The sequence below is a fragment of the Nicotiana tabacum genome, chromosome 2 (assembly GCF_000715075.1).
Source record: "Nicotiana tabacum cultivar K326 chromosome 2, ASM71507v2, whole genome shotgun sequence".
In the NCBI taxonomy this organism is placed as follows: domain Eukaryota; kingdom Viridiplantae; phylum Streptophyta; class Magnoliopsida; order Solanales; family Solanaceae; genus Nicotiana; species Nicotiana tabacum.
This window is the reverse complement of record NC_134081.1, coordinates 95,707,011-95,721,510: the sequence shown is the minus strand read 5'-3', so window position 1 is coordinate 95,721,510 and position 14,500 is coordinate 95,707,011.

Here is a 14,500-nt window from a genome sequence, read left to right as displayed (position 1 = left end):
TACAGGATCCCACAATATGTATATGATATCTTCATCTCCATATCCGATGAATATGCAAGGAACTAATTTATCATTCATCTTTATTCTCTGCTCCTTTGGTACATGTGCAAAAGCTCTGCAACTGAACACCTTCATATGCGAGTAGGACACCTCCTTGTTGGTCCAAACTCGCTCTAAGATGTCAAACGCCAACGAAACTGATGGAATCCCATTGATCAGGTAACATGCTATCTGAACTGCTTTACCCCAGAATGACTTAGGCAGTTTAGCCATTCTGAGCATGCTTCACACCTTCTCCACAATGGTGCGGTTCATCCTTTCGGCTACGTCATTGTGTTGTGGGGTTCCAGGAACTGTCTTTTCATGTCTGATCCCATGGCTCGAACAGTACTCTTCAACTTCCCTTGAAGTGTACTCACCTCCATTGTCACTTTGGAGACGCTTTAGTTTTTGGCCTGTCTCCCTTTCCACCATAGCATGAAACTTCTGAAAAACTTGAAACACATGATCTTTGGTTTTCAAAATATAAACCCATAATTTTCGTGAAGCATCATCAATAAAAGTAATAAAATATTTGTTACCGCCCATCGATTCAATTTCTATTGGACCACAAACATCAGAATATACCAAATCAAGTATATTCAATTTACTTTCAGATGATGTCTGAAATGATACTCTATGCTGCTTACCAAATAAACAGTAGTCACAAGGTTTTACCGTTTTACCTTTGGCATAAGAAATGAGTGATTTCTTGGCAAGAATCTGCAATCCCTTCTCATAAGAAATGAGTGATTTCTGTGCCACAAATTTGCAGAAATCTCATCTTGTGCCGCGTTCAATTCACCTTAGCATATTTTTGCATTTGTTCTGTACAACGTGCCATGAGAAACTCCCTTTGCAATCACCAATGATCCCTTGGTGAGTCTCCACTTTTGATTTACAAAATATTTCTCGTATCCATCTCGGTCTAAAACAATTCACGAGATCAAGTTCATCCGCAAATCAGGTACATGTCGCACGTCCTTCAGAACCAATGTGCATCCGACATTTGTCTTGATACAAATATCACCAATCCACGCAATCTTTGAGTAACTTGTGTTACCCATTATCACAAGGCCGAAATCACCTGCTACATATCTGCAAAAAGGATCTTTTACCTGTATGGCATGGTAAGATTTTGTTGTATCAACCACCCATTCCGACTCTGCACCCGATAAGTGAATGCATTCCTCTTCCTCGTTTATAAAGAGGACAACATTATCATTGTTTTGCACCATGGCGGTTGTGTTGTCGTCATTCTTCTGGCCACTAGTTTCACCTTTGCCCTTCCTTGGATTTGGGCAATCTCTTTTGAAGTGACTTGGTTGATCACAATTGTAGAATTTCCTAGCTCTTGATTTGGATCAGTTCTTAGACTTCCCACGAGCTCCAGATTTACCATAGTTGCTCGAACTCCTTTGATAACTCCTTCCTCTACCTTATGTGATAAGAGCATGCCCTTGATTTTCAGGCTTCTTTCTCATCTTCTCATTGAGTAGAAGAGCCGATGTGACATCGTTCAACTCAATGGTAGTCTTACCGTACAGGATGGTTGTTGCCAGCTTATCGTACGAAGATAGCAACGACTTCAATAACAAGATAGCTTTATCTTCTTTCTCAATTTTCACCCCGAGATTGGCGAGCTATGTGATTAGTCTGTTAAACACATTTAAATGTGACAAAAAATTTGTACCTTCACACATGTGTAGGGCGTATAACTGCTTCTTCAGGTACAATTTATTTGTTAGCATTTTGGACATGTATAGGATTTCCAACCTTGTCCAAATGCCACGTGCGGTGTCTTCATCAATGATGTTATTTACCACATCATCTGATAAGTGCAACCTGATTGCACTAGCAGCCCTTTCATCCAAGTCAGCCCAATCCTCAGCTTTCATGGTATCAGGCATTTTGGCATCAACATCTAGTACCTTGTGTAATCCTTGTTGGATGAGCATATCTCTCATCCTTCTTTGCCATGTTCAGAAACCCCTCTCTCCGTTAAATTTTACTACCTCGTACTTTACTCCGGATATTTATTTTTCACCGAGTATAGTACTACTGATAGTGAATAGTATTTCTCTGAATGAGCAGAACCCGTGCTCTGACACCAGTTGTTGGGAAGAATAAACTCCCTACAGAAATAATATTCACAGTAATAAAAACGGAATAATAATGTAGCACCGAGATACGGTAATTAGCAAGAATGAAAGAGTGACAACGACACCAAGATTTTTATGTGAAAAACCCTTTTGAATAAGGGAAAAACCACGGCCCCGAGACGAGCAACTAATATCACTATAGCAAGGAATTTTACACTTTGTAGGTCCGAGTAAAATATTCTAAAGACCACTACAACACTCAAAATAAATAACTCTATTTTGATATTCCCACTTCACTACAATATCGCTCACTCTCTATTTTTCTCACAGACTATTTTCTTATACATTGTCTGTGAAATCTCACTCTTTCTTTCTCTCTTTGTTTTGTGTATCTTCAACTGAATCAGGAGCTATCTATTTATAGACGTCCAATTCTCCTTGCTTGCATCATGGATGATATTATCATAATATAAATGTCAAACTTTCATCTTGTGAAAGCAATGAAACATCTGCCAACCCAAATCACATTTCCTGTAGATTTGGCAGTATGGTACTTTATGTCAAAGTAAGTTTGTCTTCCTTTCACATTCATGGGATGGACCCCACACTACACATAAAAATAACTCAATTAAGCTCAAGTGTCGCACAATTTAATAGTAAAACACCAAAATGTAAGGTAAATAATGAATTATGGCCAAACATCACCCGTGTATGAAGAAAATTATTGTATGATATACTCTATCCATCCCAAATTATGTTGTTTTTCGCTTCTCAAAATTCAATATTTTAAAATATATTTTTTACTCCTTTTGTTGCAATTTATGTGAACCCGTTTGACTGGGCACGAAGTTTAAGAAAAGAGAGAACACTTTTGAACTTGTGGTGTAAAATAAAGCAGATATATTTTGTGTGGCTATAAATTATTGCATAAAAGTAAATTATTTTCAAATTAGGAAAGTGGTCATTCTTTTTTACACGGACTAAAAAGGAAATAGGTTCACATAAATTGAAACGGAAGGAGTATTATATTAACGTGAGAAGAATTGCAACTGACTAGATCTTTGCTTTCTTTCCGCTTTTGTTATTGAGAGCGGAATAACCCTTTAGTTATTCCTTACCATCACTGACAAGATCCTTGTTCAGGTTATGAAAGTGATAGTAGATCTGGTAATCCCTACAATTCTTGATCAGCTTGCTAAGTTGGTTGGAGATCGAGAAGATTACTTCAGCATTCCCTTGAAGAATCTGAAGAAGGTTAGCACCAAGTTCTTAATTGTTTCACAGAAGAGAAACATCAAAAGACAAGCCTACTTGAATGAAGTTTCTCAGAGGAATGACTCAGTATCCTTTGCTACAATTGGAAATTTCGTCATCCTTACACCCCTTGTCACTTTAGACATTGCAATTGCGACAGGTTATGTGCAGCTATTTCCATGACTTGTAGAAAGATCCACTGTTTCTGTTACTAATATAGTGAAAGTCCTGCTAGTTATCGAGATGAATGGTCTTTTGGAGTTGTTCATTAACAGATCATTACTAGTAAAAGGTGATCGAATGGGCACTTTTCTCTCGCTTGAGTCTTTTTCGTTTGTAGGTGTCACCACAAGAACTAGCAATGTGATGGTGTTGGATATTCTTAACTCATTGATTGAACCTCTCACGATAGTGAAGCCGGTTTTGTTTAGTGTAACTTCAGATCAAATGCAGATAAAACCATTCGTTACATTTTCACATATATCACCAATGCAGCGTTAGTTGTGGACATTGATATCGCTTTAGAAAATATGACATTTACTTATTCTTGTGAGAGAAAATCTTATGCAAATACAAGCCAATACAAGGGATGGACATGATCGGAAGTATTTGTCTTTTTCATTTGTTATAGTAAACGCTATCCGAAGAAAAGGAAAAAATAATCAAATCCTCCCATAAGTTAGTGTTTAATGTTATCCATCTATTTAGGAGCAATTCAACTATTTTTATATGAATTATCTATCGAGTTCCGAAATAATTAACATAACTATCACATGCTCTCCTTTGTTTTTTATAAGAACCTTTACAATTGCTAGTTCTCCTCTTTCTCATCCTTTTTGTTTTTTTAATTCTTTCTAGCAAATCCGTACTTACTTAATTCCCCTTTTAAGCTATTTAGAGCCCGTTTGGACATGACCACTTAGTTTGCTTATATTGGTTTATCTTTCACTTGGATAATAACTATCACATCCTCTAAAGGAATATTGATATTTCATTTTTTTAAAATAGCTAGTACTCACTCATTATAAAATACATTGTATACGGTTAAAACCGGGCCCACCCGATTTTACTATTTGACCGAGACCGGGAGGTTGCATCGAAGGATAGCCTCGTAACGGAATAGACTAAATCACGAGGATAGGATACCGAGTTCAGAATCGAGGTATATGTCGAGATCGAGGCTAGTAGCGATCGAAGCCAAATGAGGCAGACATCGAGCAAGATCGAAGATAGCACAATAACAGAAATGCGAGATATACGTGACTGGTCGAGGATCATGGCGTAAATCTCGGAACGGATCAAATCAAAAACGGTTAATTAGCTAATCATGAGATTTTCTTATGTAATTAGAATTATACTATAAGTCGAATTCTTCTACAATTCTTCTACTATTTAAAGAGGGGGGTTCTAATCATTTGTAAGACACATTGTTCACAAATATCAAAGCAATATAATTCTCTTTCTCGTTTATACTATTGTTCATCAGCTTGTTATATTTTAATTATTCTTACATCAACCAGTTCGAGGGTATCCAAACTCGAGGGCTGAGTTCCATTCTAACACTGGTTTGCTTTGCTTTATAGTTCATTTATGTTATTAATCTTCATATTTATCAATTGGTATTAAGTAAAATCACGTGTCCTTAGAACCACATTATAAGTTTAATTGTTATCCAATTTTAAGGGTAAACAGTTTGGCACACACCGTGGGGCCAAGGATAATAGTGATTGCTTAATACTGATTCCGATAACACACACTGCCTTATACTTGTTCTCGTAAGAATCTTTGTTTTCAGGATAAACATGTCAAACTCACAAGCAACGCCTACACATGGTGACAACGACTTCGAATTTCATGGGGAAAATGACAATATAGCCGCCCCAGGGATTGAGGCACCTCAGGTTGGTCTCGAGGGAGCGCCAATTGCAAATTCCTACGATGTCAGTTCACATGTCGCCCTAAATACAAATTTTGGCATTGATCGCGAAGGTAGCGCACGCAGGGAAGTTCGATCAGGTGGTCGAGGTACGCAGGGCGGAGAAGATGGTAGTGCTAGCCTCCAATTGATATTCGAAATGTTACAGGCTCAACAAGCCGCTATAGAACAACTACAAAATCAAGACCGAACACCGAGTAGGATCGATCCAGAAGTCGTCCACAGGACAGAGCCTGTGCTGGAAAGGTCGAACGCCAACGAATCGGGGACTGACCCCGCCATTATGAAAATGCTCGAGGAGCTCACTAAACGGATTGAATCGGGAGAAAAGAAAATCAAGGCAAGTGACAAGAAAGTGGAGACATACAACTCCCGGGTTGACCAAATAATGGGGGCACCGCCGATTCTAAAGGGTATAGATCCAAAGAAATTCATACAGAAGCCTTTCTCTCCAAGTGCGGCTCCAAAACCCATTCCGAAGAAATTCCGAATGCCAGAAATTCCTAAGTACAGTGGGACCACCGACCCTAATGAGCATGTCACTTCTTATACATGCGCAATAAAAGGGAATGACTTGGAAGACGATGAGATTGAATCTGTTCTATTGAAGAAATTTAGAGAAACCTTGTCGAAAGGAGCAATGACATGGTACCACAATTTGCCGCCTAATTCCATCGATTCCTTCACCATGCTTGCAGACTCCTTCGTAAAGGCACATGCCCGAGCAATAAAAGGTTGCGACTAGGAAGTCGGACCTCTTCAGGGTGAAACAAAAAGACAACGAAATATTGAGGGAATTCGTATCTCAGTTCTAGATGGAATACATGGAACTCCACCGCACACAGACAATTGGGTTGTTCAAGCCTTTACTCAAGGTTTGAACGAACGAAGTTCGGTGGCATCACGACAGCTAAAGCAAAATTTAAGAATATCCAGCGGTAACCTAGGCCGATGTACATAATCAGTACCAGTCAAAGATCAGGGTCGAGGATGATCAATTAGGGACCCCTTCCGGTTCCGTTTATCCAAAAAGGGCCATCGGCATAACTCAAAGGGATATCGACAGTGAACCCCGATCAAACAGAGATCGATATCAGCCATACAACGCAGATCGTAGAAACAACGGCCCAGGACGCAACCATCCAAAATGATCGAAGGAACGATCGAGGACAGAGCTCTCGAGGTCTCATGAGAAAAAGTGGCTTCGATAAACATGACGATCCCACAGAAGCACCATGATTATCAGAATACAACTTCAGCATCGACGCATCAGGTATTGTGTCAGTCATTGGGAGAATCAAAGATACTAGATGGCCGAGACACCTACAAACCGATCCATCCCAAAGAAACCCCAATCAAATATGCAAATACCATGGTACACATGGTCATAAAACCGAAGACAGCAGACAACCAAGGGAGGAGGTGGCTCGTCTATTCAACGAGGATCACCTTCGAGAATTATTGAGCGACCGAGCTAAAAACCATTTCAGAGACAGGGATGCAAACAGGAAAAACGTGTAGGAAGAACCACAGCACGTGATTCACATGATCGTTGGTGGGATCAATATTCCATAAGGGCCCGTTTTCAAACGCACTAAGGTATCGATCACCAGGGAAAAACGAACTCGAGATTATGTACCAAAAGGCACTTTATCATTCAACGATGAGGAAGCGGAAGGGATATTACAACCCCACAATAATGCATTGGTAATCTCTATCATTGTGAATAAAATTCAGGTTAAACATGTTTTAATTGATCCAGGAAGCTCGGCCAATATTATTCGATCGAGGGTCATGGAGTAGATTGGCCTACAAGATCAGATCGTACCCGTAGCTTGGATTATCAATGGCTTCAACATGGTGAGTGAAACAGCTAAAGATGAAATCATCCTACCAGTAATTGTAGCCGGAACTATTCAAGAAACAAAGTTCCATATGATCGAGGGCAATATGAGATACAACGCACTGCTCGGAAGACCCTGGATTCACAACATGAGGGCGGTCCCCTCAAACTTTCACTAAATGCTAAGTTCCCAACACCGGATAGAGTAAAAACGATGTATGGGGAACAACATGCTACCAAAGAGATGTTTGCGGTCGACGAAGTAATACCAGTATCGGCGCTTTCGTCAACAAAGGGATCGGAGTCCAAAGGAAAAGAAGAAGCTAAATAGCAACCACCAGCTCGATTCAGTCGGAGAAGCAGTGAACGGATGAGGACGATAACTACTGGACCCCTCGATCCTTCATAATCCCCTAGGATTCCGACGCCACCAAATCAACAGTCGAAGAGCTGGAGCAAGTCATACTGATTTAGTATCTACCCGAGCTCAGGGAAAAACTTAATAATATGGATTTGGTCCCACCTAGATATGATAGGGATCCCGCTAGAGATCACTACACATCGACTAAGCTTGGACCCGAAGTTTCGCCTAGTAAAACAAAAGAGAAGGGCCCAGTCCTTGGTAAAACATGCATTCATCAAGGACGAGGTAGACAAACTTCTCAAAATAGGATCCATTCGGGAAGTAAAATATCCTGAATGGTTAGCAAACGTAGTCGTAGTTCCAAAAAAGGGAAATAAACTTAGAATATGCGTAGACTATAAAGATTTAAACAAAGCATGTCCTAAAGACTCTTTTCCTCTACCGAATATTGACTGCATGATCAATGCCACGACCGACCACGAGATCCTTAGTTTTCACGATGCCTACTCCGGGTACAATCAAATACAAATGAACCCGGAGGATCAAGAAAAGACTTCGTTCATCACTAAGTACGACACCTATTGTTATAATATAATGTCGTTTGGACTAAAAAATGCTGGTGCCACTTATTAACGCTTAGTAAATCGAATGTTCGAAGAACAAATAGGTAAATAAATGGAGGTTTATATTGACGATATGCTAGTTACGCCCCTGCGAGCAGCGGAACATTTGACACATTTGCAGGAGACCTTCGATATACTAAGGAAATACTACATGAAACACAACTCGGAGAAATGTGCATTCGGGGTCGGCTCGGGCAAGTTCCTCGGCTTTATGGTATCAAATCGGGGGATCGAAATCAACCCCGATAAGATCAAGGTAATCGAAGACATCAAAGTCATGGACAATGTTAAGGTCGTACAAAGATTAACCGGGCACATAGCCGTCCTAGGACGATTCATCTCGAGGTCTTCAGATAGAAGTCACAGGTTCTTCATCCTGCTCAAAAAGAAGAACAATTTTGCATGGACCCCAGAATGCCAACAAGCATTGGAAGAATTAAAGCGGTACCTCTCGAGCCCACCACTGCTTCATACTCCGAAAGCAAACAAGCAACTCTACTTGTACTTAACAGTATCGGAAATCGCGGTAAGTGGGGTCCTAGTCCGAGAAGAGCAAGGTACGCAATTTCCTATTTACTATGTTAGTCGAACTTTAGGTGAGGTTGCGACCCGGTACCTACACTTATAAAAATTAGTGCTTTCCCTAATAAGCGCCTCTAGGAAATTAAAACCATATTTTCAACGTCATTCGATCTGTGTGGTGACTACTTATCCCCTTCGTAATATTTTGCAATTAGGCCAACCCTCGTGCCCGAGGTCGAAATGGAACTATTATTAAAGTCGGTTACATCATCGGGGGTGAGCACCCTCTTCACAGACGGTGCTTCGAACATTAAGGGGTCCGGGCTAGGCATCATTTTGAAGCCGCCCACGGGTAATAAAATAAGACAAGCTATCAAAACTTCCAAGTTAACTAACAATGAGGCCGAGTACGAGGCCATGATTGTAGGTATCGAGCTAGCCAAAGGTTTGGGAGAAGAGGTCATCGAGTCCAAATTTGACTCCCTGGTTGTGGTAAACCAAGTCAACAGAACCTTGGAAGTTCGAGAAGATCGAATGCAGATGTACTTGGACAAACTACATGTGACTCTACATCGGTTTATATAATGGACCCTACAACATGTTCCTCATGAACAAAACAACGATGCCGATGCCCTTGCAAATTTAGGGTCATCGGCCAAAGACAATGAGATTAGCTCCGGGACTGTCGTACAACTTTTAAGGCCAGTAATCGAAGAAGGCCACACCGACATCAACTCCACAAGTCTGACCTGGGATTGGAAGAATAAATATATCGAGTACCTAAAGAACGAGAAGCTTCCATCGGATCCTTAGGAATCGAGGACTCTGCGTACGAAAGCCGTACAATTCACATTGGCCGAAGATAGAACACTATATAGAAGGATGTTCGATGGACCATTGGTAATATGTGTGGGACCAGGAGATACCGACTATGTCCTACGAGAAATCCATGAGGGCACCTGCGGAAACCATTCCGGTGCCGAATAATTGGTTCACAAAGTCATCAGAGCAGGATACTATTGGGCCGATATAGAAAAGGATACAAAAGAGTTTGTTCGAAAGTGCGACAAATGTCAAAGGTATGCGCCGATGATTCACCAACCTGGAGAGCAACTCCACTCAGTCTTATCCCCATGGATATTCATGAAATAGGGAATGAATATCGTCGTCCCTCTACCATCGGCCCCAGGTAAAGCTAAATTTATTTTGTTTATGACTAACTATTTCTCTAAGTGGGTTGAAGCATAGGCTTTCGACAAAATTAGAGAGAAAGAAGTCATTGACTTCATCTAGGATACTTGCCGAGATCGTATGCGACAATGGAAAGCAATTCGTCTGCAGCAAAGTGACAAAGTTTCTCGAAGATCGCAAAATAAAAAGGATCTTATTGATGCCATATCATCCTAGTGGTAACGGACAGGCCGAATCGAGAAACAAGACCATCATTCAAAATCTAAAGAAAATATTGAACGATGCTAAGGGAAAATGGAGAGAAATATTGTCCGAAGTCCTTTGGGCGTATCGAACAACGTCAAAATCCAGTACGGGGGCAACACCGTTCTCTTTAGTATATGGCATCGAAGCTCTGATCCCGGTTGAAGTCGGGGAACCTAGCGTCAGGTTTTGATATGCAACGGAAGAGTTAAATCATGAGGCTATGAATACAAGCCTCAAATTGCTAGATGAAAAACGGGAAGCCGCCCTCGTTCGAATGGCCGCATAGAAACAGCGGATCGAAAGGTACTACAATCGAAGAGCCAATTTTCGACGCTTTAAAATCGGGGACTTGGTTTTGAGGAAGGTCACCCTCTATACTCGAGAACCAAACGAAGGAAAACTTGGCCCAAACTGGGAGGGACCGTATCAGGTACTCGATATCATCGAAAAGGGATCCTACAAACTTGGTACGATGAACGGCAAACAATTACCAAATAATTGGAACATATCACTCCCAGTTCGAGCCAAGTTTTCCATTGTACAACCTTTTCCATTTTCGTTTATATTTTATACTAACCATTTGCAGGTGTTTAATCGAAGACACCAAAGGATTCTTCAAACACAAAGTCCTTAGGTCTTAAAGCAAGTGTTGCACTCTTTTTCCCTTAGACCGGTTTTTGTCCCAAATGGGTTTTTCCGGCGAGGTTTTTAACAAGGCAACCATTGTTCGTGCTAACTTAGAGCAATTCAACAGTATCTGAGGCTCCTTTACAATCAACCTCGAATACTAGGGGGCATCACCCTCGGATAGTTACAAGGAAAATACTTCGTGTCGACAGGGTCTCGATAGGTAAAGGACCAAACGGTCAAATGAACCGTGTCCATGTAGATTACTCGAGCCCTAATGGCAAAACATGTACGCATGTATAATCTATTGAAAGAAGTATTTTTCCTTACCTGATGTTCCATGGCTTAGAGAAATTTATACTTTACAATTTCATACTTATGATCTATTGTGGAAACTGGCTTAAGGGCCGATCACAACTAAAGTTCAAACAATTTACCGTATACTCGGGGACTGCCGTCCAAAAAATCGACATGATCAAATTACTAAACCTCGAAATCGTAAGACCTTAAAAAGGCAATCCTCGATTTTATAGGCCACGCCCACTCCACTCGGGGACTGACACTTCGAACGAGTTTGAAGTATAGCAGGGAAACAAGCCTAAGGGGCAAATCCCAAACTAAAGGCTACGGCCAAATTAACACGGTTCGGAGATATCAGAATTCCTTTATGAAACATGCCTTCAAATATTCTCATAAATCGGTTAAAAAAGGCAACCCTCGGCTGAATTACTAAGGGTCTCGATAATATCGACTCTCGAAAAACCCTAAGGGATAGCGAATTGTTCGAACTCTCGGACAATTTTGTGCTAAGGCATAACAAAGCAAAGGATTTTGATAACACCAATCCTCGAAAAACCTAATAGGTACAAATTTATCTCGTGGCATGACAAATTTTTATGATTAATATATCAAGCTGAAAAATGGGAAAAGCCATTCTTTTGAGGCCATATCGGCCTAATTCAAGAGCCTAAGGGCAATTTTATTTTTTGAGTTCGAGAAATCGTCCTTACTTAACTAAAATGTAAGGGTCACTCTACTTCAAGTTCGAGCAAGTACTCACTCGATTTTAAAGACTACATTGGTCCGACTTCGGTCTAGTTGCCTAAAGTCACAAACTTGTGAGTAAAATCTCCATAAGGCATGAAGGCATGAATGAAATAGAATTTTCATGAGGCATGAAATAGAATAAAGGCAAGTCAAAGAGAAAAAAGATCTTTTATTTATACGAAAATATTTACAAGGACCAATCAGGGTCCCGCACAAAAAAGAAAAAAAGAAAAAGCCTAAGAAAAAGCCTAAGATTCCATCGAGGTCCTCCCTATTCTCGCACCTGCTCTTGCTGCCATCATCATCATCATCATCGGAAGAGGCCAGTGCTCTAGCATCAGCTTCATGCTCTTTAGCCTTTATTATTTGATATTGACGGCAAAAATCAACGATGACAGAGTCGAGGGGGCCCAACGTGAAAGGGTAAGTTTAAACACTTAGAAACCCTTCCACATGGGTGGTGATGTCTTCTTCGGGGGTCAGGATCACCACCTCTTTGCCCGCCCAGTTGCAGTCTTTCTTTATCTGCTTAAGGTATCCCTCAGTTATCGAGCATATATACCTCGACATTGGCTTGCATCGACCAGGAATCGACGAGGCTTTATTGGTCTTGAAATCAGAGTTTAGCGCGGACCCCCCAGGAATGCATTCCTCAAGACGGGGTTCCACCGACATTTTCCCGTCGGCCGGTTGAGAAGATGAAGCAGCTTCTTTTTGTGGTACTGTTTTCGATGTTTTTGCCATTTTTGTGTAAGTTTGAAGAAGAGGAAGATAATAGGACTTGACGTTTGAGAAAGGATTAACAGCAAAACCTGAAGATTTGTAAAAGGGAAGAACTTAAGAGATGTAAAAGCTTTGGAGTTAGAAGGAAGTGAAAGTAAAGTTTGAATCTATGAGGAAGGGGTCTATTTATTGGATTCACGGCGATGGTTCAAAGGCACTAGTGGGCGACCACCAACTGACACCCATTAATGATTTGCAGAACTGTACCGACGGGATATTTCGGTCACTCCCGTCGTTTACGTCATGAGGATGACGTGATGACAGGTCGAGGTAGAAAATTGAAGGCTCAATTCGTTTCTTGTCATTTCACTCCAAAAAATGAGGGGACTATCTGTATACGGTTAAAACCGGCCCCACCCGATTTTACTATTTGACCGAGACCGGGAGGTTGCATCGAAGGATGGCCTCGTAACGGAACAAACTAAATCACGAGGATAAGGTACCGAGTTCAGAATCGAGGTACTTGTCGAGATCGAGGCTAGTAGCGATCGAAGCCAAATGAGACAGACATCGAGCAAGATCGAAGATAGTACACTAACAGAAAGGCGAGATATCCGTGACTGGTCGAGGATCATGGCGTAAATCTTGGAACGGATCAAATCAGAAATGACTAATTAGCTAATCATGGGATTTCCTTCTGTAACTAGAATTATACCATAAGTGGAATTTCTCTATTATTTAAAGGGGGGTTCTACTCATTTGTAAGACACATTGTTCGCAGATATCAAAACAATATAATTCTCTTTCTCATTTATATTATTGTTCATCGGCTTGTTATATTTTAATTATTCTTACATCAACCAGTTCGAGGGTATCCAAACTTGAGGGCTGAGTTCCATTCTAACACTCGTTTGCTTTACTTTATAGTTCATTTCTGTTATTAATCTTCATATTTATCAATTGGTATTAAGTGAAATCACGTGTCCTTAGAACCACATTATAAGTTTAATTGTTATCTAATTTTAAGGGTAAACATACATGAAACCAATCAAAGATGTCATCCATGATAAAAATCAAATTGAAACTATGAAATCATATTTTATTTATCGAAATTTGGAAAGAAAAAAAATTGTTGGCAATCTTTGATAAGTTTTGAGTTTGTTTACTAATTTTTCATTTTTAGTGAAAGAGGACTGTAAATTGGTCTTAAAGAATAATAGGTTACTGTATTAAATTAAAGAAGAAGCAGCACTGTACCTCTGCCTGAACTCTCATGTTTGTTTTTGAATTTGTAATAAAATTTGAAAGAATTTAATGTTAGTAAAAAAACAAGAGGGTGCTAGCCACACTGTACAGAAAAAACAACATTTGAGGGCCTACCCTACCAAAGCAAAAGACTCTGCTTCTTCAAACCTCATCATACCAATATTAGAGCAAATTAAAACAAACCTTAATCTCTAAATCTTGGAAGTGTGCCTTTCTGTTGCCGCTGCATGATGATCTTGTGCGAACTTAAACTCTGGAAATACAAAATCATTTTTGCTGAAGAGAATGTCAATCATATTCTTCGAAGCGTCAGGTGTTTATCGAAATCCATCTCAATGTATATGCAAAGCCCTATAAGAACATGTTACAACTCTTTTCTCTCCACACTGCTTATGCGGATCAAAATTAAACGGACCCCTTCTATTACTACCGCAACAAACCTTCATTAACGTCTTACTAGTCTTGAATCCCAAGAGTGCATTGATTGCGAAGAATAGCCATAAATGCCTTGTAATAATCCACATATATAATTTCAACTTTAGGGTACTTCAATCGCAACTCCTCCAAAACTTGTCACAGATGATCATTGTTACAATCAGATGACTGTTTTTGACATGATAATTTGCTTATAAACTTCCATTTTATTTCTGTTTCTATGTCAGATTGTACGTCATAACGCCTACGCTAATAACCCATATGCCAAGGAGTTTGGCATTA